General features: G+C 41.0%; 1 protein-coding gene across 2 annotated transcripts in view; it reads right to left on the bottom strand.

The window, feature by feature from the left end:
* LOC135104043 (hemicentin-1-like) overlaps nucleotides 1–16,186 on the bottom strand; it is a 205,199-nt gene that overhangs the window by 7,264 nt on the left and 181,749 nt on the right. For both annotated transcript variants that reach the window (XM_064010920.1, XM_064010921.1), the window contains one exon: nucleotides 9,421–9,606. The gene's annotated coding sequence lies outside the window, so the exon portion shown is untranslated. The remainder of the gene's footprint in view (nucleotides 1–9,420; nucleotides 9,607–16,186) is intronic.

Below are 16,186 nucleotides of genomic sequence, written 5' to 3'. Positions count from 1 at the left end.
GAAAAAAAAATCACCACTTTGTCGGGTTCAGATGCGCGATAATCAAACCTGCCAATCTCGAATGAGTGTGAGTGAGTGTAAGTGAGGCGCCCTGCTATCGTATTAACTCATGGCGATTCAGTTTCTCCTCATGTTTAACCTTTTTTACTGTTATTTGGCTCATCTTTCCTTAAATACTATCCTCACTGACACCTTTCTTGCCTTACAGCCACCCCCCCAAACACCATACTGGCTGGACGTTACAAAATGTATTATTCTTTGTTACTTTCTTGTAGATGCTCATGAAAATTACATGCATTGTTTTCAGTAGTGCGAATTGTTGCATATCGCATTGAAGGTGATAATGCTGTGTATGTTTAGGAGTTTAGGATATGGTTTGGTGGCTTAGTTCATGTTTGAGGTATGATTAGGTATTGTGGTGTAGTTCACTGAGGGATTTGGTGATTGAATGTACGTTTGGAGTATGATTAAGTAGTTTGCTGTAGTTTGAGAATGTTATTTCAATGTGGTGCAAGTTTACTGTAAGGTTCGATGATTTAATGCACGTCTTAAGTATAAATTTAAGTTGCGTTGGAAGTGTACAGTGTTATTTAATTGTGGTGCAAGCTTACTGTTAGGTATGTTGATCAGCACCACGTTTGGAATATAATTTAATAGCTTGGTGCAAATTTACAGTACATGTTATTTCAATGTGGTGCACGTTTGCAGTAAGATTTGATTATTTAGTGCACATTTGGAGTATAAATGAATAGTCTGGTGCAAGTGTACAATATTATTTCACTGTGATGCGTGTTTACAGTCTGAATTGATTTCGGTCACGTTTGGAATATAATTTGATTGTCTGGTGCAACTTTATAGTATTGTATTAATATGGTACAAAATATAAGTACCAGTGTAATCGTGTGCATCCTATTTTATGCAATAGGGTCACTGGCCAAGGGCTACAAAATTATGAGGAAAGAAAAGGCCCACTTAATTGTCAGTTCCCAGAAGACTGTCGAAGAAAAAAAGTCAGATGACGGAGGATAAGTGTCATGAAACCTCCATCTTGAAAGAGTTCAAGTCAAAGGAAGGAGGGAATACAAAAGCAGGCAGGGAGTTCCAGAGTTCATTGACAGCAAAAGTAGAGGTCGAGTAACTCAAATCTCATACTGCCTGTATATTTTTGCTCAATAAGATCGTAGAGTTAAGATTAAGAAAACCTAGACTTAGAAATCACGCGTATCTATTAAATTAACGGTTATCCCACAACCACGAACAGTTATTTCCAAGGAAGTGAAAAGACTAGAAAAGTAAAGCCTTTCTGCTTCTCCACGTTTCTCATCATCACGTTAATCTGTCCCCGCACTCTTCTGACGCCTTCTTCCTGTTCACTGCCCTCATTATGTCAGTCTATCAGTCTTCCTTATCCAGTCTTCCTTAATCCGCGCTCTTGACATCTCTCGTTATCCTTCCTATTTATTTTTCCGTCTTTCTCTCGGAAATTCTATTAAGTCACCTCAACATCATTTCCCTGGCGTTTCCATTATTTCCTCTCTTTTGAGCTCTGGTGCTTTCTTTCCATACACCATTATCGGCCTTAACACAGTCACGTTCATTATGATTTCAGTTTTACAGATGATTCAAGACGGCCTCGTTCCATTCATCGCCTCATTATTTGTTTTATTCTTCATTACTTCTCACATCACCTTTCCTCACCCATAATATTGCGAATTCATTCCTTCACATCTACTTATCACATCGTTTTAATATCATTACACTTTTCCCTCTCCATTTCATACTAATTACGATCACCACTTTCCTGGCATTACAAATATTCATTCATTCTCTATCACTACCATTAAAGATACGAGTCCCCCTCTTTACTTCTCTTCACCTCTGATACTCTCCATTTCATCATCCTCCCTTGTTTCCTTTTACTCTCACTATTACAATCTTTCCCGTGCACTTCAGAGTAATCACTATTCCTGCCTTCTGGGTATTGTAAATCTTTCATTCATTATCAGTCACTACCATTAAAGTTATGAATCTCTTCTTCTACACTTACTACTTTTATTATCCTTTCCTTCCATCCCATACTAATAACCGTTCCTATCTTCCTGGTATTATAAATCCTTCATTCATTCTCAATCACCACCATGAAAGTTATGAAGCTCTCTCTTCACTTACTACTAACCATTACATCACCCTTCCTTGTATTTACCTTCAGTGTTCCCCTCTCAATTCACTGTGCCAATCTGTGCCCTTTCCTGTAGCTGCGTCTGGTGTCAGGGTGAGACCATCAGCAAAGAGCAGCTCGGAGCTACGTATATGCCTTGCCTTGTGATGTCCTCACTCAGCAGAAATGAACAGAAGTGGATGGAGTGACTGAGTGACTGACTTGACTGACTGCCTTCCTCTGATGCAGCGCCGCCTTGGTATCAAAGAACTGTATGAAGTCTTCGGGTCGTTTTTTGTCTGGCTTTTTTTTTTTTTTTCTCTCTCTCCTGTGTAGTTTTGTGTGTCTAGAGTGGATGTGTTGACTTGTGCTATTTCCTTTTCTTGTTGGGAGTTTTGTATGTTGCTATTTTCTCTGTTTTCTTCTTGTTCTTATTGTTTTTTCTTTTTCTTTTCTTCTTTTCTTCTTGTTTTTTCTTCTTTTATTCTTTACTTCTTGTTCTTTTCTTCTTCTTCTTCTTCTTCTCCTTCTTCTTCTTCTTCTTCTTCCTATTTTACAAACTTCCTGTCTTCCTGCCCTCCTTTCCTGCTGTGAGTATCGTATTTCGTTAATGAGGTGTTTCTGTAACTAAATTATCGAAGTCTTGTCGTTCCTTTTTCTTGTGATTATCGTACATCTTCATTCGTGTAGCAATCAGTGCATAATTTTTACAAAGTTCTGTCACTCGTTTCCTGCAGTGAATATCGTATTTCGTTATTTATGTAAAGCTAGAAACTAAATCTTCCAAACTTTTATCGTTCCTGCTTTTTTTTTTTAATGTACAAGTTTGAGTGGTTTTGTTCTGACTTTGTCTTGCTTTCCAGTTAACTTTTAGTATTTCATGTTTTCTATTGCATTGTGTCTGTCTCTCCATCTGTTTGTGTTTATTTGGCTTTCTTTGTTTCTTCCTTTCTTTCTTTCTCTTTTTCTTTCTTTTTTTCTTTCTCACCCACCACTCTCTAGGTTGTAATCATGCATTCTTAGACTTTAAAAAAAAAAGAATAGTTTCACTCATTCTTCATTCTTTACAAGTACTTTTGAATATGATATATAAAAAAGCCTCTTAACTACAGTGATTTCAATTTTCACCCTTCAATCAAGTTTTTTTTTTTTGGTTCATGTACACAAGAATAGTTTTGTCTTTCCTTAACAGTCCTCTGGTGTCCCTTCCTCTCCTCTTAGCTCTTCACCAGTACTTTTACATGTTATATATTAGATGAACCCTCTTTACTCATTTAATTTAAACTTCTCTTCCTTTAGTTAGGTATTTTTTGGGGATTCTTGTATATAGGAATAGTTCTTTCCCCTCCTTAACAATCCTCTAGTGTCCTTCCCTCTCCCATAACACACCCCACAGTCCAGTCCTTCCTTCCCTCCTCGACCGTACCTCCCGCCAGACAACACGCCACGCATGCCACCGCCGCCTTTTCTCTCTTCATTTCTTACGTTCTTTTTACAACTTTTTTTTTTTTTTTTATGTAATAGGTGGTTTGTTTTCTTCCGATTCTTTCTTTCTCATACTCTTACTCAGTCTGTTTCGTTATCTTTTATTACTTTTTTTTCTTTGCCTTTCTTTTCTTTTTTTTTCCTGCGTGTCTGTTTGAAAGTATGTTGGCTTTGTCTGTGTATGTGTGTGTGTGTGTGTGTGTGTGTGTCTGTATTTCTTTCTATTCGTCTTTGTCTCTGCGTCTGTCTGTTTCTCCGTCTCTCTGTCAGTCATTGTGTCGGTCTGTCTTTCTCTTTTTGTGTGTGTCTGTCTGTCTGTTTGCCTGCTTGCGCGTCATTATTTTTGTATGTCTACATTGCATCCTGTCTTTGTTTTTGCGTGTCTGTCTAACTGTTTTGGCCTCTCTCTCTCTCTCTCTCTCTCTCTCTCTCTCTCTCTCTCTCTCTCTCTCTCTCTCTCTCTCTCTCTCTCTCTCTCTCTCTCTCTCTCTCTCTCTCTCTCGCTCCAAGGCTTCTTTCTCCGCCGCTTTCATTGTTAATCTTCACCACATTACGCGGCGCACATGTTGCATTTTCTTTGCTCTCTCTTGCATTCTTATTAGCCTCGACGTGTTCCTTTGAGCGCCTGTTCTCCCAGCACGTGTGGCGTCTCATCAAAAACTTCATATCTTCTCGCTTCCATTGATTCTGGCCACTTCACACGCCTCCTCCTTTCGTCTTTAGTTTTGTCGTGTTTCTCTGTGATATTTTTGTCTTTTAGGTTTTGGCTCGTCTTGTTCTCTGGAATTATTCATGTGCTTGCTTTTTTTTTTATTAGGTCTTGTGGACAGGTGTATTTTTTTCGTGTTTTTTTTTTTTTATGCAATGTATGTCTCGGTTTTTATTTGTCTCATGAGCTGGTTAACTGTTATCTTCTCCTTTCCCTTTTCATTCTACTCCTTCTCCTCGTCTTTTTTTTTTTCTCCTCCTCCTCCTCCTCGACCTTTTCCTTCTCTTACTCCTTTTCCTCTTCCTCCTCCTCCTCCTCCTCCTCCTTCTCCTTCCCCTTCTCCTTCTCCTTCTCCTTCTCCTCCTCCTCCTCCTCCTCCTCCTCCTCCTCCTCCTCCTCCTCCTCCTCCTCCTCCTCCTCCTCCTGCTTGAAACAAACACTCCACAAAACTTTCCTACTCAGCATCTCCTCTAACACTCGCCCTATCTCCTCCTTTCATCTCTAAACCCACCACACCCTTCACAAACACCGCCCCCTCCTTTATCCACTCAACCCTCAAGCCCCTCTAAGCATCAGTGGCGAGCCGGGAACCTCTCTGACAAATGTGTACAATGGCTGCAGCAAACCCAGCGGCCAAAAGGCAATAAATATTCGTAAAACTGAACCCGCGTTGTACCTGATGTAGAGTTTGCTGTTTGGAGTTTCCCTTTTGGAGTTAATGGCTCTGTCTAATGAAGGGCTCGGCTATCTGTGTGGTGTCCCTATCCTGGCGTGTTCCGATATCCGAGACTTGTGACTTTTGTGGCAGCGCCGGTGCGAGTGTGGCAGGTTTGATTATCGTGCATCTGAACCCGACAAACTGGTGATTTTTTTTTGTTTTGTTTTCATTTTCTTTTTTTTCCAGTCAAATGTGTTCGTGTTATTCGGAGTTTTAGGTCACAGAAGTATGCTACCGTAGTTCAGGTAGTTTTTTTTTTTTTTATGTTGCTTTACAAATATCAGTGTTTAGTGATATGTACGTATTAAGGTTTATGCATGAAAGCTTATTGCTGTAACATGGCTAACAGAATTAATTAACCTTTATTTTCTACCTCAATACCGTCCAGAAATGCATAATCAAACTTCAATAAAGAGACAAAATATATGAATACAGCGATAAACTGGAATGCTAAAGAAACGACTAATTTTGTTATTAGTTTCTCATTATGGTTTGTTTGCTTGCACTGTTGCTTATATTATTCATGAATTGCCACGTGTAAACCTTGCTGACTGCTTCACTTACGGCTTCCCTTACGTTCTTACGTGAGGAACTGTTTCGTCGTTAGAAAAGCTTTGGATTTTAGTAATGATGATGATGAGGAGGAGGAGGTAGGAGAATGAAGATGAGGAGGAGGAGGAAGAGGGAAGACGAAGAAGAGGAAAAGTAAGAGGAAGAGGAGGAGGAGGAAGAAAAAGATAAGAACAAGGAGAATGAGAACAATAACAATAACTTTATTTTCACTCCGACTCACAGACAAACTTAACCTTCAGAAAGCACATACATTAAATGACAAGACCATATCAAAAGTACTCGTAGCTGTCCTGACCCTATCCTGAGTCTATTTTGAGCCCGCCAGCACGTCCCCGAGTGAGGCGCGGCGGCGAGGCAGCAGGTGGCGGCGCTTCATTAGGCGGGACCATTGTGCAGGGCCGCCGCAGCGCTCCCGGGGTAATGAGATTAAACGCATCCCTCATCGCTGCCCGCCCTCCGCTACCCTGCCCAGGACTTACCGCCAGATGTTTTCGTCCGCCTTTGCGCAGAAATTCCGTTCTGTGTTGGTTTTATTTGTGTTTTTCTTTTTTTTTCTTTTGTTTTATTCATTACTATCGTTTTTTGGGGCGGTGATCGTCTTATTTTTTTCCGTTTCATATTTTATCGGTGGTGAAGTTTATGTTCAGTTCGGTTTTGTTGTATTAGGTCTAGTTCTATTGTCTTAGGTTTTGTTTTGTTAGGTTTAGTTCGATACTGTTGGGTTTAAGTCTACTGGTACGGTGTCGATGGTGGAAAGGTGCGGAGCGAGCCGTGATGCTAATGCGACTTCCTGCTGAGTATTCAACGTACAGCCAATTGTAACATATGGAGAAACACTAATTTTTTGTTGTAAGGTGGAAAGAAGCAACACTTTTGAACGTAGAAGCACCTTTTTTTTTTTTATTTACGTGAAGAGAAACACAAGCACCATCTTTTATTATCAAATCTAGAGAGAAGGATTCGTTTCGTTTTACTTACAGGCACCACTTTTTTTTTTTAACACAGATCAGCACAACTTTTCTTATTGTAGAGAGAGGCAACAAACACTTTTCTTTATTTTGATGTAGGAAAAAGAAACGCCTCTCTGATCTTTTGCGAAACGATCTTTTTTTTTCTTTTTTTTTACGAAGAAGAAAGGCGTAAAAAGAAGCACCAGATTTAGTAACGTAAAGAAGCACCACCTTATGGAAATACCAGCACCACATTTTTTTTCTTCTTCGTTTTCTTTTTTTCTTTTTTTTACGTAGAAATAGCGACCTTCTCATCACCACCCAACGAACATCACTCCCTTACATTGACAAAGAGAAAAAACACGTCACTTTTCCACAATTAACAAGACCTCCTGCTATTCTAACAAGCACCGCAGATTCACTCAGCAAAACGAGACTGGAAAAAAAAAAAGCAAAGAAAAAAAAAATCACAGGGAACATCCGCTCCTAGTCATTTTTTTCCTTCCCGAAGCCAAAACCAGAGAAGTGGAATTTCGTTTCGTGTGCGGGACAGGATGGTTGGCTGTTAATGGGCAGGAATCTTTGATCAAGTGAATTCAAACTCCCGGGAATGATATATTTTTCCCCTGGTTCTCTCGCCTCACTGGGATCATCGGAGACTTGTCCACTATACGATTCAAATTGACAGAAGTGATCAGACCCAATTTTTTTTTTTTCAGATTTCATTGCTATTCTGTCACATTACTCGTCCGCCATTAGCAGAGAGAGAGAGAGAGAGAGAGAGAGAGAGAGAGAGAGAGAGAGAGAGAGAGAGAGAGAGAGAGAAAGAGAGAAAGAGAGAGAGAGTCCCACCACAGCCATTTTCCTCTTAATATTTCAAAGTAAATTCATTAGCCATTTTTATCACTCCCGGGATAACATTGTCCTTTAGCCTCTCTCTCTCTCTCTCTCTCTCTCTCTCTCTCTCTCTCTCTCTCTCTCTCTCTCTCTCTCTCTCTCTCTCTCTCTCTCTCTCTCGATCTTCAGAAAGTTTGTGATCTTAATAACGATGAGGAATGTGAGGGTGGGGAGCCGAGAATGACTTCCTTGGCGGGGTTATTCTGGAGACAGTGGCTAAAGGGTCTGCCTGGGGATTACATGATGTTATTTCTTTGTGTTTATGTACGTGTTTGTTAGTGGGAGGAGTTTCTCTCTCTCTCTCTCTCTCTCTCTCTCTCTCTCTCTCTCTCTCTCTCTCTCTCTCTCTCTCTCTCTCTCTCTCTCGTCTCTCTCTCTCTCGCTCTCGCCTCGCTCAAAGCTATTATGCATTTGAATTTGAACGATGCATTTCTATAGCTGCCGCGTCTGTAATTCACACACACGCACACACACACACACACACACACACACACACACACACACACACACACACACACACACACACACACACACACACACACATACACACACACACACACACTCGTCGAGCGTGTAGTGGGAATCGTGTATAAAATGAATATGATAATAAATAGGGTTTGAAAAGCGGGTGTTATATATATTTTTTAATCCTGGCTATAGCTCCCTCCCTCTCTCTCTCTCTCTCTCTCTCTCTCTCTCTCTCTCTCTCTCTCTCTCTCTCTCTCTCTCTCTCTCTCTCTCGTCTCTCTCTCTCTCTCTCTCTCTCTCTCGCTTGTTTTTTTTTATCTTATTTTATTTGCGTTCATTTTTTGCATTAGCCAGCAACACATTGAACCATAAGGCAAGTGGTGTTTGGCGCTCTAAAACCCCCACATATTCACGCCGCCGCTTGGTGATACCCAGCTCGGGCCTCGTTCGTGGTTGGAAAATAATTGTACTTCAGAGAGTGAGGGGGAAGTGGAAATGGGTTGTACTGTATATATATGAATTTTGTTGTGTGAATTTGTACGTGTGAAAAAAAAAATGCTAACCTACTAAACATTGCGACTCCACCCATATTGCAGCTCTCTCTCTCTCTCTCTCTCTCTCTCTCTCTCTCTCTCTCTCTCTCTCTCTCTCTCTCTCTCTCTCTCTCTCTCTCTCAGCTTGACGAAAGACTCACCAGACGTTTCTTTTCTTTCTTTTTTTTTCATTTTCTCTTTTTTTTAACCATCCTTGTGTTTTTCTTTCATTTGTATTTTTTTTTTTATTTTTCACTTGCTCTCTTGTATTTTATTATTCTTTCTAGCTGTTCTGTTCTTGCGTTTACTTTTTGTTTGCTTCTCTTATTTCCGTGTTTTCTGTTAGTTTGGAATATTTGTGTTGGCTTTCATTGCATTTCTGTCTGGCTATTTGATGGTGTTTGCCTTTGACACACATACACACACACACACACACACACACTCACACACACACACACACACACAGAGAGAGAGAGAGAGAGAGAGAGAGAGAGAGAGAGAGAGAGAGAGAGAGAGAGAGAGAGAGAGAGAGAGCGATAAAAGGGAAAACACCAAAAGCTGAATCAATCGAACTCTATTTGGTGCACTTTGTTAAATTACAATAGAGGAGGAGGAGGAGGAGGAGGAGGAGGAAAGAGAGGAGAGGAGAGGGGAGGAGAGGAGAGGAGGAGAGGCACGGAGGCATATCTAAATCTTGCTTCCACCCTCCATCTGCTTCTCCTCCTCTCGTCTTTTCTTCGTCATATTGATTCCTGACACCCCAAGAGAATTTTCCTTCCTTTCCTTCTCTCCTTCCTGCCCCTATCCGGCTTTCCCCTTCTCCTCCTCCTCCTCCCCCCTCCTCCTCCTCCTCCTCCTCCTCCCCCTCCTCCTCCTCCTCCTGCTGCTCATCCTCATCATCATCATCTTTCCTGCCTCATTTCACTCACCGATGTTTGGGACCACGTCAGGATTGCTATCGTCTGAAGGGGGGCGTGGTTCCTGCTTCCTGCGACTCCTCTTCCTCTTGCAGTAGTTTCTGGCCGCCACCACGCCCGCCAGCAGCACCAGCGTCACGATCACGCCGCCCACCACACCGCCCACTGACCCGCCGCCCTGCCCGCCCTTCGCTGCACCTGCAAAGAAAGAAAAATAGAAAAATAGAGAAAATATAAGGAAAAGTGGAAAAATAGAGGAAAATAGGGGAAAATGGACGTGAATGGTGCTAACTTTGACATCTATACATACACTTACTTATATTTACTCACGCACACACGGACACAGATATCGCCAGGTGTTAAAACAGACAAATATAGGCAGTTTGTGCAAAGATGATAAAAAAAAAGGAGTAGTGTGAAATTGGTGTGAATGGTTTGAGTGTTGTTACTTCCACACACGCACGCACGCACACACGGACGGACACAGGTATCGCCAGGTATTTAAGCAGACAAATATAGGCAGTTTGTGCATAATGTATCGAGTATTTTTCCTCTTATCTTCCCGCCTCGTGGAAATAATAATCGTCCATCAGGCGCGGGTGTGGAACAGAAAATGGACGATATGATAGCATTGTATTGCCCAGAGAGAGAGAGAGAGAGAGAGAGAGAGAGAGAGAGAGAGAGAGAGAGAGAGAGAGAGAGAGAGAGAGTGTGTGTGTGAGGTGTGCGTGCGTGCGTGGTGCAAATGAGACGTGTCAAAGCATTAATCACACAAATGTTTAGCAATGTTGTCGCGGCAAAATGTTTCTCTTTACAAAATAACCCGACGCAAATTTTCGCATCAAATTGCTTTGTTTCGTTCGCTTCATTCCTTCGTCTCTCTCTCTCTCTCTCTCTCTCTCTCTCTCTCTCTCTCTCTCCTCTCTCTCTCTCTCTCTCTCTCTCTCTCTCTCTCTCTCTTTCTGTTTCCTCTTTCTTTTTTCTTCTTTTATATAATACTTTCTATTCTCTTTATTCCTATCTCATTTTCTCTATTTTTCCTCTTTTTCTCTTTTTTTCCTGCATTCATATTATATTTCCTATCTTATTTCTCCTTTTCGTTCTTCTCGCCGCATACCTTCGCATTTTTTCTCTCTGTATATATTAAACACTCCCTCCAACTCTCACCAAACACACATATAGGAGTAATGTTATAATGACACTAAAGGGAATGCATTATTAGGTTATAGAAGCGCTGCACTGTTCACTATGGAAGGTTTAGTTTATTTGTAATTAACTTCCCGCTCGTGTTGAAGGTAAATAAAAAGGAAATGTGTGCTTGTGTGTGTGTGTGTGTGTGTGTGTGTGTGTCTGTGTGTGTTGAACTGATAATTATGGTGCATATATTGTAACGCACTACAATCACTATTTGAGTTGTATTTCACGACTGTATGTGTTGTGTGTGTGTGTGTGTGTGTGTGTGTTGTGTGTGTGTGTGTGTGTGTGTGTGTGTGTGTGTGTGTGTTTGGTGTTGCTGCTGCACAGTTGTCTTAAAAGAGCCTTAACCCATAGTTTCTTATATGTTTATGTATATATTTCTCTATTGACTGCCGAAGCTGATGCACTTGACAGCATGTAACAACAAACAACATGACAGCACAATGCATCACGTCATACGATAACACACCTTACAAGATCGAGGATGGGAGACTACACACCTTAACAAGAAGTACACTACAGCACAGCACTCAATATAGGCTTGTATTCTTAATATCTTTGTTCTCTCATCAGCCACAGAAATGATTAGTTAGTTTCTCATGAATGTTTTGCTCCGATGATGGTGCAGTGAGCTTGTTGGACTATCACGAGAAAAATGATCACGTCTTTGAAAGCACATAGTTTCCACTAGAGGCTGTTAAATAAGATATGGATCGAGGAAGCGTTTGATACAGGACATAACCTTGCCGAAACTACACTAGACAACACACTAAAAATATAAGAACACACCAAACTTCCCTCACATAGCGCAACACACCAAACTTCCTTTAAACAGCGCAACACACCACTTCATACAACAACATTCCACAGAACACCGCAGAACAGGACACCACATCACTTAAAACCACACACCACACCACACCAAACACCACCATAGTTCAGACACCTACACCAATCACCGCAAAGACCACTGCCGAACACCTTACCACATAACACCGCACTTTTACCGCTCCTTACCACACCTTACACACCTGCACAACACTCCGAAGTCTCACAAAAACCGTCCTAACACCTTTTAAGTCCTTTGATATCGAAAGGGTAAAAATACTCCCACATTCGCTGGGTTCTCTAAGCAGGAGCTGTCCGAGGGAGGGAAGCGGATGGGCGTGGGAGGAGAGAGGCGCGTGGACGTGGGAGGACAGAGGCAGGTAAGCGTGGGAGGAGACATGCTGGTGGGTGTGGGCTGCTGTGGGCGGATGTGATCAGGAAAGTCAGAATATTGTATCCTTTTGTGCTGAACTCGGCAAAACATCGACTTCCTTTCGAAGCTTTTTGTTTCTTGTGATCTTTGTTGATTCTGCGAGGGGAAAGTTTCTTTTTTTTCATTTATTTCTTTTCTTCCCTTTTGTATTTTTTTTATTTTTTATCCGCCGCTATATTGTGTACATTTTTTTTTTTTTTTGTTATTTCCTGTGTTTTTTTTTAATTGCTGTGTTGTATTAAGTGATTTTCTCTTCTCTTCTCGTATTTTGTGTGTTCGTTTTTCTCTCCGTTTATTTGTTTTTTGTTCCCGTTCAATTGTGTTTAGTTTTTCTCTTATTTTTTTTTTTTTGCTTTCTATATTTTTTTTTATTTTGTGTTTAGTTTTATTCTCACCATGTTATTTATTTATTTTACTGTTTAGTCTTTCTCACCATATTGAGCTTAGAAGCTTAATTTAGATTTTGTTTAACCTTTTTTCACTTTATTATGGTCTTCTTCTCTTTGTTTTATCCTTTTTCATTTTATTTTTTTTTTTCACATAATCTATTTCTCATTATATTTCGCACAATTTCCCCATTATATTACGTTCAGTTTTATATGTATTTTTTTTTCCCAGGCTTATATTATGTCGTGTTTTTCCCCTTTTACACACTATATTATTTACTTTTGTCTCACGTCTCATTGTTATTTATTTTCATTACATCATTTTAGCTCTTTCCTGTCAATTTATTACAGATAAGTTAGATGAATGCTCGGCTTTTTCGAATATTCACTCAGCTCGTCGGTAAATATCGTGACTTAAGCCAGTATTCCGAGCCACTTAAAGCTCTCATAGTTACGAGTACGATCTTCAAAGGCCTTCATAGTGAGATTCTCATGGATATTACATTCCCATTTGCAATACATCTTTCTTGGACACCAGAATCATGGAAACACTTAAGAAAACCCTAATACCTTCCACTGGAGTCTGTAGAGAATCAAGGTAAGAAGCTCAATGGTTTAAGAATGTGAGCTGTATCTAGTCTTCATGCTTTATAATGGAAGGGTCACTAAGTCCCCTCATACGTAGTGACCCTCGGAATAACCACACACACACACACACACACACACACACACACACACACACACACACACACACACACACACACACACACACGTACAGTTTCATTTCTGTTTCTATTTAAAGCACCTGACGTTTCGTACATGTTCGTGTTTTGTCATTCATAAACTGTACATAAAGGGGGATAGTGACATTGTAAATTTTAAAAGTGTAAATGTATATTCGTATTTATTATTTGAGTCAGTGTATCGGGGAGGCGAATAAGAAGGAAGGAAGGATATTAACACACACACACACACACACACACACACACACACACACACACACACACACACGCCAGGGGCAAAAGTCATTCTTGTTTTATCTGTGACACGCGTGGGTGTTTGTTGCATAATGTTAAAGGAGCATTAAAGTTATGAGTTCATGTAAATACAACAAACATGCCAAGGGTTGTGTGGGAGGGAGAGGATAAAGAGGAGAAGAAGGAGGAGGAGGAGGAACACGAGGAGCTGATGTAGACTGTTACATAGGAGGAGGAGGAGAATAACAAAAGATTACAAAGGATTACATAAGGTTACTAACAGCAACGAGTCCGCAAAGTAGTGTTGACTTTACTGCACGAACTTATGGTACTGGAGGAAAAATAGCACAGTAGAAGGCTCCCTCCCCACGAACCCACCCATATACCCATCGATCCGAAGCTAACTATAAAAATAGATAAATAAATATAAAAAAAAAAGCAAAGTAGTACCACGTAAAAACAAGATCAACATAGAAAATAACTTGTATTGAAATAATATATGAGTGAAAATAAAGAATAAAGTTGAAAATCGTATGACTTACTGATGTTTCTTATAGTTACTATGAATATTAACACACAGCGGCTTTAATTCCTTTCCTTCTTTCTTTCAAATGCGCCAAGGAAACTCGCCAAGGGAAAGACAAAACAAAACCAATCCTCCGTCAGACGATCCCATAAGTGCCTGTCTTTAAAAAACTTCAACAGAAAAGAATTCCAATCAAGATGACCAATAGAGTTCCAGAGATGTCTTGGTACTCCTCCCTTCAAATGTCCAGAGGAGGAGGAGGAGGAAGAGGAGGAGAAAGAAAAAGAAGACGAGGAATAGAAGGAAAGGAAGAAGAGAAGGAGAAGGAGAAGAAAGAGGAGTTGGAATTAGAGCTGATGTTGCAGGAAGAGGACGAATAGGAGGAGGAGGAGGAGGAGGAGGAGGAAGAGGAAGAGGAGAAGCAAGTCTGAGAGAAGGAAAATGAACAAGTAGAAGAAGCTGGTCTTGTCAAACGAGGAGGGAAAATAAAAAGAAAAAAAAAAGAAGTGGATGAAAAGAGAAGGAAGAGAAGAGGATGAGGGGGGTGGAGAGTAACAGAGAGGAATACAAAGCAGCAATGAACACCAGCACACCCTCAACTTTGTATTCCTTCCCTCTGGTGTTGCTTACGACCCGACGGAGACAAATCAATGCCATATGTAAATCCTGAATGTCATTATAAACACAGGCCTCTTCCCCCACCACCACCACTACTACCGCCACGACCTTCTCTAAGCCTACGCCTCTCCAAACACGCGGGTGACAAACAGGGAACATCTCAGCCCGACAAGAACAAGCGGGGGTCTCCTTACACTGGTTCCCGTCATATGTTTCCCTGCCTCAATGCCTCGCTCCTCGTCCCCCACAATCCGCCATAAGGTATCGTGTCGCTCTGTCCTTGCCTTGTTCCTTTGTGTGGCGCGAGCATCGGTGAGGCAAACATACGAGGAGCGATTGATGGAGAGAAGCAGTAGTAGTGACTCGTACCTGGTTGTTTGGCTGGCTGGTAGTGTGTGTGTGTGTGTGTGTGTGTGTGTGTGTGTGTGTGAAGCGTATTCTGAAACGCTTTCGTGTCGAACCTCGATCATTTGTACTATACATTCAAAAGGCTCGAGTTGAAGTGGCACGAGTTTTCAAGGTTTTTTTTTTTTTACGGTTCTAGTGACAGATTAGGAAGACGTCTACATTATTAACGGGAGAAATATTCTTGCGGACTCTGCTAATCATCTCTCTGACCTTTAAAACTGGTCGTGGTGAGAGGGCAAAGTGTTTCATAATATACGTATGTGTGTGTGTTTCAGATGTTACTTGATTTTTACTGACTCTTCCTCTTCTTGTCTGAGTGGTGTAGTAGTGTTCACATGTTGGTATTAATAGAGATGAAGAGGCGGGTTGTATATGTATATTTTGTTTTGCTGTAACGTGCCTCGCGAGAGAGAGAGAGAGAGAGAGAGAGAGAGAGAGAGAGAGAGAGAGAGAGAGAGAGAGAGAGAGAGAGAGAGAGGGATGGAGGAGGAAGAAAAGGAAAAAGGAATATAATCTGATAACCTGGAGATGTGACAGAGAGGTGGAGGAAATCTTTGAAATGCTATTAAAGACGCAAGAGAGAGAGAGAGAGAGAGAGAGAGAGAGAGAGAGAGAGAGAGAGAGAGAGAGAGAGAGAGAGAGAGAATCACCACTCCCTTCACTCCCTTAATAACTTAGCTCTATCTACATTTAAAGCCGATATCCCGATAACTTTTACTCCCTGCACAATCTTCTCCTCCCTTCCCGTTTCACTTCTCCCCAGCATCTCTGCCCTAACTCGTCCTTAACACCTGGATCTTACTTTCCTTACTTCATCCCTCCCTTAACGTTCCAATTAGTCGTTTTTACGGGGCTCCATTTTTTTCTCCTCCTTCCATAAGCGGAGCCCAAGTGTGTGTGGTATTCGGTATGCAGATCTCTCGGCTCCCTTCTTAACGTTGAGGCCGTGGCGTGAAATGTGACAAGTGCTGATCTTCCAGTTAAATGTTCCAGTGTTGAGTCCTTTCGTCTTATTCCAACTTGTCACTTACACTCCTGCCTTTCCCTCTCCCTCTCTCTTCTCGTCTCTTCCAGTCCCCTGTAGGAGTTTGATACGTTTTATCCCTTCTTGGTTTCCAGTTTTTTTTTGTTTTGTTTCCTTTTTCGCTCCTGTTTCTTTTATGCTTGTTTCTTTTGTTTTTGTTCAATTTTTTTTCCTGTCTTCTTTTTTTCCCACTTTGTTTTCATCCCTCCTTGGTTTTTATAGTGCTGTTTTCTTCTTTCTGTTCCTCTTTCTCTCGGATTTGTTTATTTTCATTCTATTTTTTCCTTCCTTCTGTTTATTCTTGTTATCTTACTTCTGTAGTTTCCTGTTATCCTGTCTTGTTTCCTTTTTTTGTCCCTTTGTTTTTTTTCCTCTAACTAC

The sequence above is a fragment of the Scylla paramamosain genome, chromosome 10, assembly GCF_035594125.1.
Source record: "Scylla paramamosain isolate STU-SP2022 chromosome 10, ASM3559412v1, whole genome shotgun sequence".
Classification (NCBI taxonomy): Eukaryota; Metazoa; Arthropoda; class Malacostraca; order Decapoda; family Portunidae; genus Scylla; species Scylla paramamosain.
The sequence above is the reverse complement of the archived record's forward strand: the minus strand, read 5'-3'. Positions and strand labels throughout refer to the sequence as shown.